Here is a 16,415-nt window from a genome sequence, read left to right as displayed (position 1 = left end):
TTTTTGTAACTACATGATTCCATGTGTTATTTCATAGCTTTGATGTCTTCACTATTATTCTAACAACTTAGAAAAAAGTAAAAACAAAGAAAACCCCTTAATGAGTAGGGGTGTCCAAACTTTTGACTGGTACTGTGTATGTAGGTATGCATGTATGTGTGTAGTACCAGAGGGAACCACAGTATTACTATGGCTCCCTCTGTTTTAGGGTTGCTGAACAGTAGAGACAGGCCATGAGTGTCTGTCACCTTTACAGGCAAACATGCATTATTAAATCAGTCATTTAATTCCTGTGTTCTTTAAAGAACAAAAAGGAAATAAAATGCAGTTTGCACTAGGTGTCGCTGTGCTGCATTTGAATAAGGACTTGTCACAGCTCTATGAACGGATAGTTGATGCAACATTTCTGAAGTAAAAAATTCCAAAAAGTGGCCCTGTCTGATGACATATGTGAATGCTTTATATTTGTGTAAGACCTTGCATCACCTGATTGTACTGAATTCTCTCCATACTTAATGTTTTACCGTTGCTGTTTTTAACAATACCTTGTATTTCTATATTCTGTGCTGTAGACTACATCAATGTTAAGAAATATCTGTTTCAGAAAATGTTATCGTCTTTGTCTTTTCACTGTGTCTGTTTTTTATGTACATTAGATATGTAAGTGTTGAGATGCAGCTGGAATCATCCTCTGGTTGAATGAGACAGTAATTTAAGACCACAACTGCTAATCAGAATATTAAACAAATTCTTTCCCAAGATATAATGAAAATGTTTTGGTTCAGATTTCGGATTTAGAACACACATTTTTACTCAATTTCCCCTGTCCAGGGGTTTTATCAAAACTACATATGTTACACAATTTTGCCCCTACAGTGTTTTGCACTGACACACTGCAATACAGAAGCCCCTGGAGAAGTTTCTCCCGTCTGGCATGGGATTTGCACGCAACCTTCTGGTTACTGGCCCGCCTCTCTAAACTAGGCTACTTTCAGTTTTACCCAGATAACTCTTAGTACACTTCCAATACCCGTTTATATAATCACAGGATATCAAGTGTAACAGTGATTTCTGATAATGAGTATCTATTGTAAGTATCATTTTGACTGCTCTCTTTCCTGAATTGGATTCAGTTACTACCGAGGCCACTGAGCGCCCAGAGTATTGTAATAACCCTCCAGTAGTGGATCCTCTTTCATTTTATTCCTTTCTACAGTAAACCATGACTCAGACCTTCTCTTAGGCACTCACCCGAGACACCTTCCTCGTCACGATCGTCTTGTGAAGAGAGAGAGGACCAAACGCAGCATGTGAAAAATAAGACATCTTCTTTTTATTTGAAGAAGGAAAAACGAAAACAAAAACACTTTACAAAACTAACAAAACAACAAACGACCGTGAAGCTACAAAACGAAAGTGCACACACAAGCTACTAAGTTTAGACATAGACAATTACCCACAAATACATGATGCCTAGCTGCCTTAAATATGGCTCCCAATCAGAGACAATGAAAAACATCTGTCTCTGATTGAGAACCACTCAGGCAACCATAGACATACCTAGAAACATTCACTCAACACAAACCCATAACCTAACCCAAACATCTAACAAATCCCCCTAGACACTACAACACACCAAGACAAGACAAAAACACCAAACAACCCCATGTCACACCCTGACCTAACTAAAATAATAAAGAGAAAACAAAGAATACTAAGGCCCAGGCGTGACACCTCTCGGTGATCAGCCAATTGATGGCAACCCTGGAGTGGGCTCAGGGATTCGAACCAGCAACCTTTCAGTTATTGGCCCAATGCTCTTAACAACTAGGCTACCTGCACCCTTAAAGGCTACTCCTAGCTAGACTGTAAATGAAAATTACAGAATGCATGGATTATACTTTAATTGACATGCAGTTTATGATGTAATAAAATGTACCATTAGAATTATAACCCAATTATGATAAAATGAACTATATTATACTCAGTGGTGGACCAATTGTCATACTTAACGATACAAAATAAAAATTACTAAAGTGAAGTCAACCAGTAAATACTACTTGAGTAAAGTCTGAAAGTATTGAATTGAAATATAATAAGTGGGGCAGCAGGTAGCCTAGTGTTAGAACATTGGCCATAACGAGGTTAATCCCTAGCTGACAAGGTAAATCTGTCGTTCTCCCTGAACAAGGCAGTTAACCCACTGTCCTAGGCTGTCATTGTAAATAAGAATTTGTTCCAACATGACTGCCTAGTTAAACAAAGGTAATAATAATTAAGTACAAAAGTAGATTGATTGCTAAAATATACTTAAGTGCAAATAAATAAAAGTATAAATAATTTCAATTCCTTATATTAAGCAAACCAGACAAAACATTTACAAACAAAAGATGTGTGTTTAGTGAGTCTGTTCAGAATATTCCGAGAATTTGCACCATTTTCCTTCCTGCTAAACATCAAAATATAACAAGTACTTTGGGTGTAGGACAATGTATGGGAGTAAAACAGTCCCTTACTTTATGAGAATGTAGTGGAGTAAAAGTTGTCAAGAAAATAAATAGTAAAGTAAAGTACAGATACGCCCAAAAACTACTTAAGAAGTAACATGAAGTTATTTTTACTTTTTACACCACTGGTTACACTAACTGATGTTAACATCACCTTCAAATAATGAAGTCACATAGTATCTAAAGAGCTTTCAGTTTCACTTGTGTAATGCAACTCCTGTCCTCTACCCACTGGGGCAGTGGACTTCCCCTTTTGCTATGACATTCAGGCACAGTCAGTCACTACACATCTCCTAGGAAGAGAAATCCCACAACCCCTACAACCAGAATTACAATGGAGACCAGCAACCACCAGGAGAGAATCTGGGAACTCCTGCTGACACAATTCCAGAGCAGCACTTCATGTGAGAAGCATTGAGTAAAAACTCTGTGAACCCCTATGACACACATACTACTGTAATAGATTTGAAATGAAAATGTCTCCTCATAAAATGCTCACCTTATTACCATAACACGGAGTCATCATTTCCCACATTGTAAAATGTTTATGTACAGTACCAGTCAAAAAGTTTGGACACTACTCATGTAAGGTTTTTCTTTATTTTTAATATTTATAAATTGTAGAATAAAGTGAAGACATCAAAACTATGAAATTACACATTTGGAATCATGTAGTAACCAAAAAAGTGTTAAATCAAATATATTTTTATTTGAAATCTTCAAAGTAGCCACCCTTTGCCTTGACAGCTTTGCACACTCTTGGCATTCTCTCAACCAGCTTCATGAGTAGTCACCTGGAATGCATTTCATTTGACAAGTGTGCCTTGTTAAAAGTTCATTTGTGGAATTTCTTTCCTTCTTAATGCATTTTAGCCAATCAATTGTGTTGTGACAAGGTATGGTGTGGTATACAGATGATAGCCCTATTTGGTAAAATACCAAGTCCATTTTATGGCAAGAACAGCTCAAATAAGCAAAGAAGAAATGACAGTCCATCATTACTTTAAGACATGGAGGTCAATCATTCCAGAACATTTCAAAAACTTTAAAGTTTCTTCAAGTGCAGTCCAAAAACCCTCAGCACTATGATGAAACTGGCTCTAATGAGGACCGCCACAGGAAAGGAAAACCCATAATATAAATTCATTAGAGTTACCAGCCTCAGAAATTGCAGCCCAAATAAATGCTTCACAGAGTTCAAGTAACAGACACATCTCAACATCAACTGTTCAGAGGAGACTGCATGCGTCACCTTCATGGTCAAATTGCTGCAAAGAAACCACTACTAAAGGACACCAATAATAAGAAGAGACTTGCTTGGGCCAAGAAACACTAGCAATGGACATTAGACCGTGGAAAATCTGTCCTTTGGTCTGATGAGCACAATTTTGATTTGTGGTTCCAACCACCGTATCTTTGTGAGACGCAGAGTAGAGTGAACGGATGATCTCTGAATGTGTGTTCCACCGTGAAGCATGGAGGTGGAGGTGCTTTGCTGTGACACTGTCTGTGATTTATTTAGAATTCAAGGCACACTTAACCAGCATGCTACCACAGCATTCTGCAAGATACGCCATCCCATCTGGTTTGCGCTTAGTGAGACTATCATTTGTTTTCAACAGGACAATGACCAACACACCTCCAGGCTGTGTAAGGCTATTTGACCAAGAAGGAGAGTGATGAGCTGCCATCAGATGGCCTCCACAATCACCCGACTCAACCCAATTGAGGTGGTTTGATGGAATTGGACTGCAGGAAAAGCAGCCAACAACTGCTCAGCATATGTGGGAACTCCTTCAAGACTGTTGAAATAGCATTCCAGGTGAAGCTGGTTGAGAGAATGTCCAAGATGTGCAAAGCGGTCAAAGGCAAATGGTGGCTACTTTGAAAAATCTCAAATATATTTTGATTTGTTTAACATCTATTTGTACTACATGATTCCATATGTGTTATTTCATCATTTATGTTCTTCACTATTATTCTAAAATGTAGACACTAGTGAAAATAAAGAAAAACCCTTGAATGAGTAGGGTGTTCAGACTTTTGACTGGTACTGTAGATTGACTGAAATGTATGCTATGCTATGTTCATCAAGTGTAGCGTGTTTAGTTTCTTGGGTGGACATTAGCAGCCAATTGTTTGGAACTTGCTGTGGTTACAGTAGCCTTTCGATGCCTTTTGAGTGTGGCCTCTAATTTGTAGTTTAGTTCGGCATTAGAGCATGTGAACATCCACAAAATATTACGTCGAAATAAATACATTTCCGCGTTTTATCTTGGCTGCGTTATGACAGATGTGTCGTCCATTCCAGCTTTCATGGATGTGCCCTAACTGTGAAGCCACAAAATTAAATAATTATTAGAAGATGTTAGAAAAAAAACTGTTAAACAAATCAAAATATACTACAGAGTTACTGCGAGTCGCAAAGAAAACAGGAGCTGCCTCCACTATTCCAGCACCGTTTCAACTTCAACATTTCAACATCTAATCACCTATGCTTAGTCTAATGAAGTGATAACTAAAAGATACCCAAAACTATTTAGTCCGATCAATGTAAGCTAAATATGTGGCTGTCCATGGTACTGATTTCTGTGTGTGCGTGCGTGCAAGTAGAAAAAACAAGTTGACTCACTCTACTTGTAGAGAAACACCAATGCCATCMTCCTCTTTCATGTTGCCTAAACGGTCTATCACTCTGTCATACAGTACATGCTTTTATTTTTGTTGTCCTAGGCTACCTGGCTAAAATACTTGCTCACTAGACTAACTTCCTTTCATGGACAACAATACGCCTGGCCAACTAGTTCACATTAACCTACTTCATCTAGCTACATGTTGAACTTCCATCCTCTCAAGCCAGGGGCACAATATATTAATGTATGGTTGGATCAGAATCGCTGTTATAATSATTGGCCAGTACAGAGAATTAAGTTAAACCGCAACAATTAGGTTTTTTTCTGTCAATAAAGAMGTTTGGCTTGTGATGTGATTGGTCTGAAGCCAAATCCACACTGTCTTCCCTTGACACTTGTAAAAAAATGTGTTTTTGTGCACCAGAACCATTCACAGCTGAATGATGAGCGTTTTCAGGTGGAGTTTTGTCACGACTTCCACCGAAGTCGGTTCCTCTCCTTCTTCGGGCGGCGTTCGGCGTCACCGGTTTTCTAGCCATCGCCAATCCACCTTTCATTTTCTATTTGTTTTGTCTTCTTTTCCCACACACCAGGTTTATATTCCCTCATTATTTGACGTGTATATAACCCTCTGTTCCCCCCATGTCTGTGTGTGGAATTATTTGTTGTAAGTGTTTGGTGCATTTCTGACTGGTTGGCGACGGGTTGTTTCCACCCGTATTTTGCTGTTCTGTGTAACGTTTGTTTTTGCATCATTAAAATGCTCCGGCTGTTACCCATTTCTGCTCTCCTGCGCCTGACTTCCCTGCTGACAGTTACGCACCACTTACAAGTTTTAATGCTCTTTCACATGTGTACAGTTTCAGGACAGGCTTGATTTATAATGGTAAACATGCTTATGCATGGCGTGCGCCATTTCAAATTCTTTTTACACTTGACAGTCATTCCCCCCACATATCACTCAATCTTATATATTACAAAAAATTATTAGKGAGACGGATGTCTTTATTTCAGTCACTGCCAACATGAAGGGAAACAGATTGAGTGTACTATTTCATGGGATTTAGATTGAGCAAAAAGTAAAGTTGATTTCTTATTGACTAACTGCACCAGAAGCAGAAGTAGCCTGAATACAAACATACTGGCCAACTGCAGAACCAAACATTACTTCCTCAATGTTGTCTGCTCAGACTGAGTACAGAACTCAATGTCTATCCAACGTTAGTTGTTCAATAGAGAAACAAAGTCAAATTTGGGTTGACTAGTTATAATGGACCTTGAGAGCTGAGAGGAGGAAGTGGTTCTGTTTTCTAGCTTCTACCTGTCTTACTGTTTCACAGAAACACTTGGGACCTCTGCTAGTGTAACAGATGTTTTATTGTACTCTCCATGCGTTGTGTTTTCTCATAATAATCACTTCAGCCAGTGGTCTCAGTTGAGCATAATTTATTTCTGTTGTTAAATGGGAAACAGCACGTTAGTTGTGCAGGGCTTAACAGCTGTTGATGGCTGTCGATGCAAAATCCCTTGCATCACATTTTCCTACTGGGCGAACAAAATACAAAAAATACAATACAAAATATAACATGTGTAAATACCTGTTTGTTAAATGGGAAACAGCACGTTAGTTGTGCAGGGCTCAACAGTATTGATGGCTGTCGATGGGCAAAAATCTTAGCATGAGACAACTGTGTTAGCCGTGGCTTATGTGACCATGACATCGCTGTATGCTAGCTAACACACTTATTTACAGCAATCATACGCCAAAGCACATCCAGAAAGCCCCTCAATCCCTTAACAGGAACCATATACCCACACATGTATAAAATCAGTAACGTACAGCAAACTTGTACACATTGTAAAATAGAAAATAGAAAACAGTATTCAGAACGTGACCTAACCCTTGCATCACATTTTCCTACTGGGAAGACCTGACGTTCGCGATCTCCTCCTATCTACAAGCGGAGCCAATCACAACACCCCTTATTGTCATCAGAGTTGAACTAACCAATAAGAATGCTTGAACATCAAATACACATTTCTTTAGAGGCAAGTGGAAACATAACCAACCCTGTTACATTAGTGCATCTTGCTCTTTGCAGAACACAACGAAGAGGCCAACATATTAACAACAGACACCTCAACAGGTCCACTTCCTTCTTTAGACACAAACAATGATAGATTCTGCACCACCACAAGGCTGAAGTGTTCTTATATCATATAAGCCTGATGTAGATAATGATTTGTTTTCCTCTAGAGTGTACATGCTGGGTTAGATACATAAAGCCCATACAGTATACATATTACTATAGAGGTCATGGATCTGTTTGGAAATTAAGTTTTAATTAATTTTTTTCTTTTGCCGTTACATCTCTACACTTGAACATGTAATTCATGTTGGCCTACATGATAAATGTAGATGGAACATTGAAAGCAAGGAAAATACATTGTCATGAAGCATGTTGTGATGACTGTAAATCTCTACTGCTGCAGGTATTATATTTTACAAATGCAATACACTGACACCTGGTGGAAATAAATATGATCACAGTTGTCTAAAGGAACATTAGTTCAACGTAACAATGTGCAGGATTCATACAGTAAGTGMTGATATTTACAGCAACAGAAGATGCTCTACAGTAAAGACCTTTTTCAGCCAGGTGTCAGTAACCAATCAATGGAACTATATAAAGTCAGTGTATCAGCTGTAAAAATAGGGGCATTACAGTAATCAAGATATACAGTAAATGGATATACTGTACAGTTGTATATCCAGGGCTGGTGAAATACTATTTAACCCCTAGTGATAKAAAAAGGTGTCTAATACCATGTCGTCATTGGTCAACGGTGCCAGAGGTCAGGGGTTAGAGTGTGTCAGCTGGATAGTTGAGTAAAGCCCACTGTCTCTCCTTGTGAACGTGTCTCTAAATGTCCTGTTGCTCCACCTACAAAGACATGAACAATWTGTCACCATATTACACTGTAAAATGTCATATAGGCTGTGGAAATATGTTGGAAATGTTGGAAAATTCTATTGAAAATGTGAAAGAGCATAGGCTGTAGATGTATTACGACTCCAGGTAACAGCAAGAAATAACAGCCATGACAGTCTAACGATTACAGGTAACATCAAGCAATAACAGCTCGGACAGAAAAGACATTTCCAACATTGCATCACCTCTTTAAAGGTGTACACCGCTTCCTTCTGTGTTCTCCTGCTGTGTAAAAGAGAAGACGAGTGAATGAACGTAGATACAGTAGATATCATCATCACACCAAAGGAAAGATGATTTTACACAGTGCATGTCTTGTGGCGCAAAAAAATGTTTGCGCATGCGTGTGCGTTCATTTTCTTTCAGTGAACTACATTTTGACAAGACAGGAACTGAGAAGCCACAACTGTGCAATTGTTAGTCACATTAATGACCAAAAACCTCAAACTCTGAGTTAAAACCTAGGCTAATTGACCTACTTTTTATGTGACATAGTGTTTAGGTATKTCRCATTGTTTCTCAGCAGGCTACARCATTGGATKCCTTTCTGAGACAAAGTTCAGTACCTGAATTATAAATATGATTTTTTTGAGTAGGCACTTATATTATTACAGTTTCTCCATTACAACGTAATTATACAAATACCAAAATGGACAAATACTCATTACAGAACAGAGCTRAAGAGAATMTCTTACTTRAWATGCATTTTCCTCATGATTAYGMCAGCAAAGGCMATGACAGSWACAGCTGCTGCTAGGCCTACTAKYMTCTCAATATGGAAATGTCTGTTGTCCATGTCCTCATGGGATCCTGAGAAAGAAATCCTTAGAAACTGCTTGTGATCCAGCATGGCTCTTCTCTCTACCATTACACATCAGATAAACTGTATACTGAGGGTCATTTTAMAATTCTAATGAACAACCCCATCAGACCCAACACTTACTGTTGACAGAAATATGTAGTTGAAGCTCATGATGTCCTCCATTATATACACACTGACAGGTGTAGATCCCTTCATCAGGTGGTTGTATGTTGGTGATGTGTAGAAACACTCTGTCACTCTCTATCTGTAGTGTGACTCTGGAGTCACAAGTGCTGTTGGTAACATTTTGGTCAAACCGAAGAGACACTTGACACTCATTCCCACCACTTATCACTCCATCTAACTTGCATACTACAGACATCATGTCATGAATGGTTTGGTTTGGACAGGCWAGAGTTTCCAAATCTGCTCCTGTTTCCAATGTTTTCACTTGAATCTCTGTAAACATGAAGGAAAATGGTTTATGAGTGTATTGTTCATTTAAAATGTTTGTTTTGCATTACAATTGCAATGCACAGTTTGTTGCATAAGAGAAAGGTGTGTGTATATATATAAAAAGAGAATATTCTGATGCAAATGTTGCTTCTTCCCTAAATGCAGTTCAGATTGTTATACGAGGTAATGTTAATGCAATTAACAAATGAAACATGAGGACAGGACCTCTTTCCTTTTTCRGTGTTGTACAAACTGTACATGCGTGCTGTGTGTTTGAGAAAAGGACACATCTTACCTTCAAAGGCTGTGCACACACCCCACACCAGCAGAAGCAGAGAAAGCCTGAATGTTCGTCTTCCACACATAATGACCAACCGCAGAATAAGACGTTAGTCAAATATTTTCTGCTCAGATCGACAGCAGAACAAAAGGCAAACCAAATCAAACCAAAGTGATGGTCCTTTGACAGGTTTGACCCAGTTACATGATTTGGTGCAAGCAGAGAGGAGGAAGTGGTGCTGTGTAAATGTATTCTAGCTTCTATGTGTGACTTTCACAATGACAATACATCTCTTGGGCTGTGTCTAGGGGCTATGCAGTGCAACCACCACATATAATAATAATAATAAAAAACTACGTGTCAAGAGGTCCACTTCCTGCTTCAGCAACAATGATAGATGATAGACTCCACCACAAGACTGGAGGGTTATATCAAGTGTATGTACGTGATGGTTAGATCTGGTCCTCCAGGTTAATAACAGGAAATGAACCTACCCAGTGCTATGTTTATGATATAACTAATTATTCAATTATTACCTTTATATACCAATGCCATATTGATACATCTGCAACAAGGCAATGAAGTCCTGGGGTCTCATTTCTAAACATTTCATACTTATAAAATGGACTGTGAACCAATAGGGGTGCGTGGGTAAAATCACCTATGTGCTGTGATAATTGAGTTGTTTGCTCTATAACCTGTTAGTTCATATGCCTTGACACTGTGATATATAGGCCTAAAGGCAGAGATAATGAGAAGACAATAGCAGAAAAAATTCAACCACACCTCGGTTTTAATTACAAAACCGGAGAGCAACATCTGTCCAGTGAAGTCTACAAAACATATTGCATGTAACAAACAGTTAGGTGACCTACAGCATGGTCAAGCAAGGTAATGTTTCCGACATTTTCAGACTACTAAACAACTATTGATTTAGAACCATGGAGAGTTACAGCAAGTCACAAAGAAAACAGGAGCTGCCTCCACTATTCCAGCCCCATTTCGACATATAATCACATATGCTTAGTCTAATAAAGTGACAACTAAAAGATACCCAAGACTATTTAGTCCGATCAACATAAGCTAAATATGTTGTGGTTGTCCATGGTACTGATTTCTGTGTGTGTATGTGCAAGTAGAAAAACATGTTGACTCACCCTATTTGTAGAGAAACACCAATTTCATCCTCCTCTCTTTCATGTTGCCTAAACGATCTATGACTCTGTCATACAGTACACACTTTTAGTTTTTGTTGTCCTGGACTACCTGGCTAAAATAATTGCTCACTAGACTAACTTCCTTTCATGGACAACAATACGCCAGGCCAGTTAGTTAATATTCACCTTCTACATCTAGCTATATGTTGAACTTCCATCCTCTCAAGCCAGGGGTACAATATATTAATTTATGGTTGGATCAGAATCGCTGTTATGATCAGTGGCCAGTATGGAGAATTAAGTAAAATCACAAGATTAAATCTCCTTCCATGGCTAATTTGGGAAAGGGCAGATTTTTAGCTAGCTAGTTAGCCACCGGAGTACAACAACACAATGAGATGTAACTACTCACGTTTTTTTCTGTCAATAAAGATATTTGGCTTGTGATGTGATTGGTCTGAAGCCAAATCCAAACTGGCTTCCATTGACACTTTTTTTTTTGGTGCACCAGGACCATTCACAGCTGAATGATGAGCATTTTCAGGTGGAGTTTTAATGCTCTTTCAAGCACGTACAGTTTCAGGACAGGTCTGATTTATAATGGGAAACATGCAGGTGTGCAGTCTTTTCAGAAATGGCACACGCATTCGTGTGAAATTTACGCAACAGTTATAAATGTGGCCCCTGGAGTTTGTGAGGGAGCTTGTGAGAGGATTTTGCACCTGTAACATTTCTGTCAACTGTGACTTTCATTATCACACTGTAGCAATTTAAAGGTCACTGAATTTCAGTGAAGTAAGTAGAGATAATATACACCATCAGACCAAACACTGTGTAGAAACACTTTGACAGAAATTACAAAATGATGTTCCTCCATGATGTACACACTCACAGGTGTAGTTCCCTATATCAGATGGTTGTATGTTAGTGATGTGTAGAAACACTGTCACTCTCTATATGTAGTGTGAATATTATTTTATACTTTATTTCAGTCACTGCCAACATGAAGGGAAACAGATTGAGTGTACTGTTTCATGGGATTTAGATTGAGCAAAAAGTGAAAATGATTTCTTATTGACTAACTGCACCACACAGCACCAGAAGCAGAAGTAGCCTGAATACAAACATACTGGCCAACTGCAGAACCAAACATTACTAACTTAATGTTGTCTGCTCAGACAGTACAGAAGTCAACGTCTATCCAACGTCAGTTGTTCAAATCAAAGTTTATTTGTCACGTGCGCCGAATACAAAAGCTGTAGACCTTACAGTGAAATGCTTGCTTACAGGCTCTAACCAATAGTGCAAAAAAGGTATTTGGTGAGCAATAGGTAAGTAAAGAAATAAAACAACAGTAAAAAGACAGGCTGTATACAGTAGCGAGGCTATAAAGTAGCGAGGCTACATACAGACACCGGTTAGTCAGGCTGATTGAGGTAGTATGTTCACGTAGATATGGTTAAAAGGACTATGCATATATGATGAACAGAGAGTAGCAGTAGCGTAAAAGAGGGGGTGGTGGGTGGCGGGACACAATGCAGATAGCCCGGTTAGCCAATGTGCGGGAGCACTGGTTGGTCGGCCCAATTGAGGTAGTATGTACATGAATGTATTTGTAAAGTGACTATGCGTATACTAGATTTAACCGAGTGTAGCAGCAGTGTAGAAAGAAGGGGTTGGGGGGGGGCAACACAATGCAAATAGTCCGGGTAGCCATTTGATTACCTGTTCAGGAGTCTTATGGCTTGGGGGTAATAACTGTTGAGAAGCCTTTTTGTCCTAGACTTGGCACTCTGGTACCGCTTGCCATGCGGTAGTAGAGAGAACAGTCTATGACTGGGGTGGCTGAGGTCTTTGGCAATGTTTAGGGCCTTCCTCTGACACCGCCTGATGTAGAGGTCCTGGATGGCAGGCAGCTTAGCCCCAGTGATGTACTGGGCCGTATGCACTACCCTCTTTAGTGTCTTGCGGTCGGAGGCCGAGCAATTGCCGTACCAGGCAGTGATGTGTGACTTTCACTGTCCAGAGGACCGAGTTTAGCATCTGCTTCATCTGACCACTTTTTTATAGACCGAGTAACTGGTCCTAAAAAAAAATAAAAAATAAAAAATATTAATAATAATAAAAAATAAAAATAAAATAATAATAATGGTGCTTCCTGCTTTAATTTTTGCTTGTAAGCAGGAATCAGGAGGATAGAGTTGTGGTCGGATTTACCAAATGGAGGGTGAGGGAGAGCTTTGTACGCGTCTCTGTGTGTGGAGTACAGGTGATCTAGAAATTTTTTTCCCCTCTGTTTGCACATTTAACATGTTGATAGAAATTTGGTAGAACTGATTTAAGTTTCCCTGCATTAAAGTCTGAGGTCACTAGGAGCGCCGCCTCTGGGTGAGTGGTTTCCTGTTTGCTTATTTCCTTATACAGCTGACTGAGTGTGGTCTTAGTGCCAGCATCTGTCTGTGGTGGTAAATAAACAGCCACGAAAAGTATAGCTGACAACTCTCTAGGCAAGTAGCGTGGCCTGCAATGTATCACAATATACTCTACTTCAGGCGAACAAAATCTAGAGACTTCCTTAGATTTTGTGCACCTGCTGTTGTTTACAAATATGCACAGACCGCCCCCCCTCGTCTTACCGGAGTGTGCTGTTCTATCTTGCCGGTGCAGCGTATATCTGTCAAGAGAATTATGTTCTCAATGTTCATAAACTGAACTTCAATTAAACTACTCGGTCTGTTACCAAGAATTTGTAAGGTTCATGTTGAAATGAAACAGACAGAGGCCAGTCTACAATAGTCAGAATGTTTATTTACGAGAGCTCTGCCTATCATTTCCTGTACATTGGTCTATATACCTCACATTTCGTCATAAATGTCCCTCCTCCTCTCCGAGACAATGACAATATAGTTCACAAGTCTTCTCCTACTCATACATTGTCTGCCACATGTTATACAATCTACTACAAGCCCAAGGTCTCTCCCCTCCCTGGGTGGGGACAGAATGTCCTGAAAGGAACACAGTAGTACAGCTTGTCTGTCGATAGCCTCTTATCATTTGTTTCACACTTGCACCCTGCTTACATACTAAAAAGGAACAAAAAGTTATTGTTCTAATTCTGACTAAAACTACACACATCAGATTTATAGATTATGATTCTAATATAAATTTACATACAATCATACAGTGCACAGGGGCGACTGTAGAATTCTCGCTTAGTCTATAGGTCTACGTAAATGTATACATCATTTAGTTCATTTTATTCATCCAATTCATAACAATATCTGCTAGCGCTGAAATCCATGTCGTTTCCATTCAGCCCACGCATATCCGTGAAACATAGGCATATTACAGTTTTGATGTCACCCGTTGCGGTAGGATGATTCGTGCATTCATACCTCGATTTTCCTAAGTTTATTGTCAATGATTGCCCGTTGGCGCGAGTAGTATTGCACGGCTAACGGCAGCTTTCCCCTCGCCTTTCTCCGCGGTCCGACCAGGCCATCCGCGAGCCCTCTTTGATCCTCTGTCCTGCGTCGGTTCCTCTTTGCCAAAAAACAGCGGATGTCGGCCCTGCACTACGGTATGTGTTGGAGAATGTCCTGTGCCGTCCTTAGTTGTAGGAAACATCTTTCGTCTAGATCGCGGTGCAGTGATATCACTGTCGCTGATATCCAGAGCTCTTTTTTGCCGTAAGATACGGTTGAAGAAACATTATGTACAAAATAAGTTACAAATAACGCAAAAAAACACCTAATAGCACAATTGTTTGGGCGCCCGTAAAACTGCTGCCATTTCTTCCGGCGCCATTTTAACAGTTCAATAGAGAAACAAAGTCCAACTTGGGTTGACTAGTTATAATGGACCTTGAGAGCTGAGAGGAGGAAGTGGTTCTGTTTTCTAGCTTCTACCTGTCTTACTGTTTCACAGAAACACTTGGACCTCTGCTAGTGCATCTTGGTCTTTGCAAAGCATCACAGAGAGGCCAACATATTAACAGCAGACACCTCAACAGGTCCACTTCCTTCTTTAGACACAAACAAGGATACATTCTGCACCACCACAAGGCTGAAGGGTTCTTATATCATATAAGCCTGATGTAGATAATAGTTTGTTTTCCTCTAGATTGTACATGCTGGGTTAGATACATACAGCCCACAAAGTATACATATTACTATAGAGGTCATGGATCTGCTTGGAAATTAAGTTTTAATTAAAAAAAAATGTTATGTCGTTAAATCTCTTCACTTTAACATGTAATTCAAGTTGGCCGACATGATACATGCAGATGGAACAATGAAAGCAAGGAAAATACATTGTCATGAAGCATGTTGTGATGATGACTGCACATCTACTGCTGCAAGGAATATATTTTACAAATGCAATACACTGACACCAGGTGGAAATGCACATGATCACATTATCTGTCCACAGGAACATTGGTTCTACGTAACATAATGTGCAGGATTCACATCATCTGTCCACAGGAACATTGGTTCTACTTGGATCTACGTAACATAATGTGCAGCATTCATACATTAAGTGCTGATATTTACAGCAACAGAAGACGATCTACAGTAAAGGACCTATTCAGCCAGGTGTCAGTAACCAATCAAAAGAACTATATAAAGTCAGTGTTTCAGCTGTAAAAGTAGGGGCATTACAGTAATCACGATATACAGTAAATGGATATACTGTACAGTTGTATATCCAGGACTGGTGAAATACTATTTAACCCCTAGTGATAGAAAAAGGTGTCTCATGCCCTGTTGTCATTGGTCAACGGTGTCAGGGGTTACAGTGTGGCAGCTGGAGGGTTGAGTAAAGCCCATTGTCTCTCCTTGTGAATGTGCTGTAGGGCTCAATGTCCTGTTGCTCCTCCTACAAAGACATTAACAATATGTCACCATATTACACTGTAGAATCTCATATGGGGCTGTGGAAATGTTTGTAAATGTTGGTAAATTCAATTGAAAATGTGAAAGAGCATAGTCTGCAGATGTATTACGACTACAGGTAACAGCCAATAACAGCCATGACAGTTTTACAACTCCAGGTAACAGAAAGGAATAACAGCCCTGACAGTCTTACAATTACAGGTAACATCAAGCAAGAACAGCCCTAACAGAAAAGTGTTGTTTCATCACCTCTTTAAAGGTGTACACCGCTTTCTGCTGTGTTCTCCTGCTGTGTAAAAGAGAAGACGAGTGAATGAACGTAGATACAGTAGATATCATCATCACACCAAATGAAAGACGATTTTACACAGTGCATGTCTTGTGGCGCAAAAAAATGTTTGCGCATGCGTGTGCGTTCATTTTCTTTCAGTGAACTACATTTTGACAAGACAGGAACTGAGAAGCCACAACTGTGCAATTGTTAGTCACATTAATGACCAAAAACCTCAAACTCTGAGTTAAAACCTAGGCTAATTGACCTACTTTTTATGTGACATAGTGTTTAGGTATKTCRCATTGTTTCTCAGCAGGCTACARCATTGGATKCCTTTCTGAGACAAAGTTCAGTACCTGAATTATAAATATGATTTTTTTGAGTAGGCACTTATATTATTACAGTTTCTCCATTACAA

The 16,415-nt window shown here is 39.4% G+C and overlaps 1 long non-coding RNA gene across 1 annotated transcript; it reads right to left on the bottom strand.

Annotated features, from left to right (window-relative positions):
* Window positions 1-8,844: 8,844 nt before the first annotated feature.
* On the bottom strand, window positions 8,845-9,890 carry LOC139025342 (uncharacterized). The gene is made up of 3 exons (XR_011476914.1): window positions 9,687-9,890; window positions 9,077-9,394; window positions 8,845-8,943 (listed from the first exon to the last, which is right to left on the bottom strand). It is a non-coding gene; the product is annotated as an uncharacterized lncRNA (long non-coding RNA).
* Between the last annotated feature and the right edge of the window lie 6,525 nt (window positions 9,891-16,415).

This window comes from Salvelinus sp. IW2-2015, unplaced genomic scaffold, assembly GCF_002910315.2.
Source record: "Salvelinus sp. IW2-2015 unplaced genomic scaffold, ASM291031v2 Un_scaffold2525, whole genome shotgun sequence".
Taxonomy (NCBI): Eukaryota; Metazoa; Chordata; class Actinopteri; order Salmoniformes; family Salmonidae; genus Salvelinus; species Salvelinus sp. IW2-2015.
The sequence above is the reverse complement of the archived record's forward strand: the minus strand, read 5'-3'. Positions and strand labels throughout refer to the sequence as shown.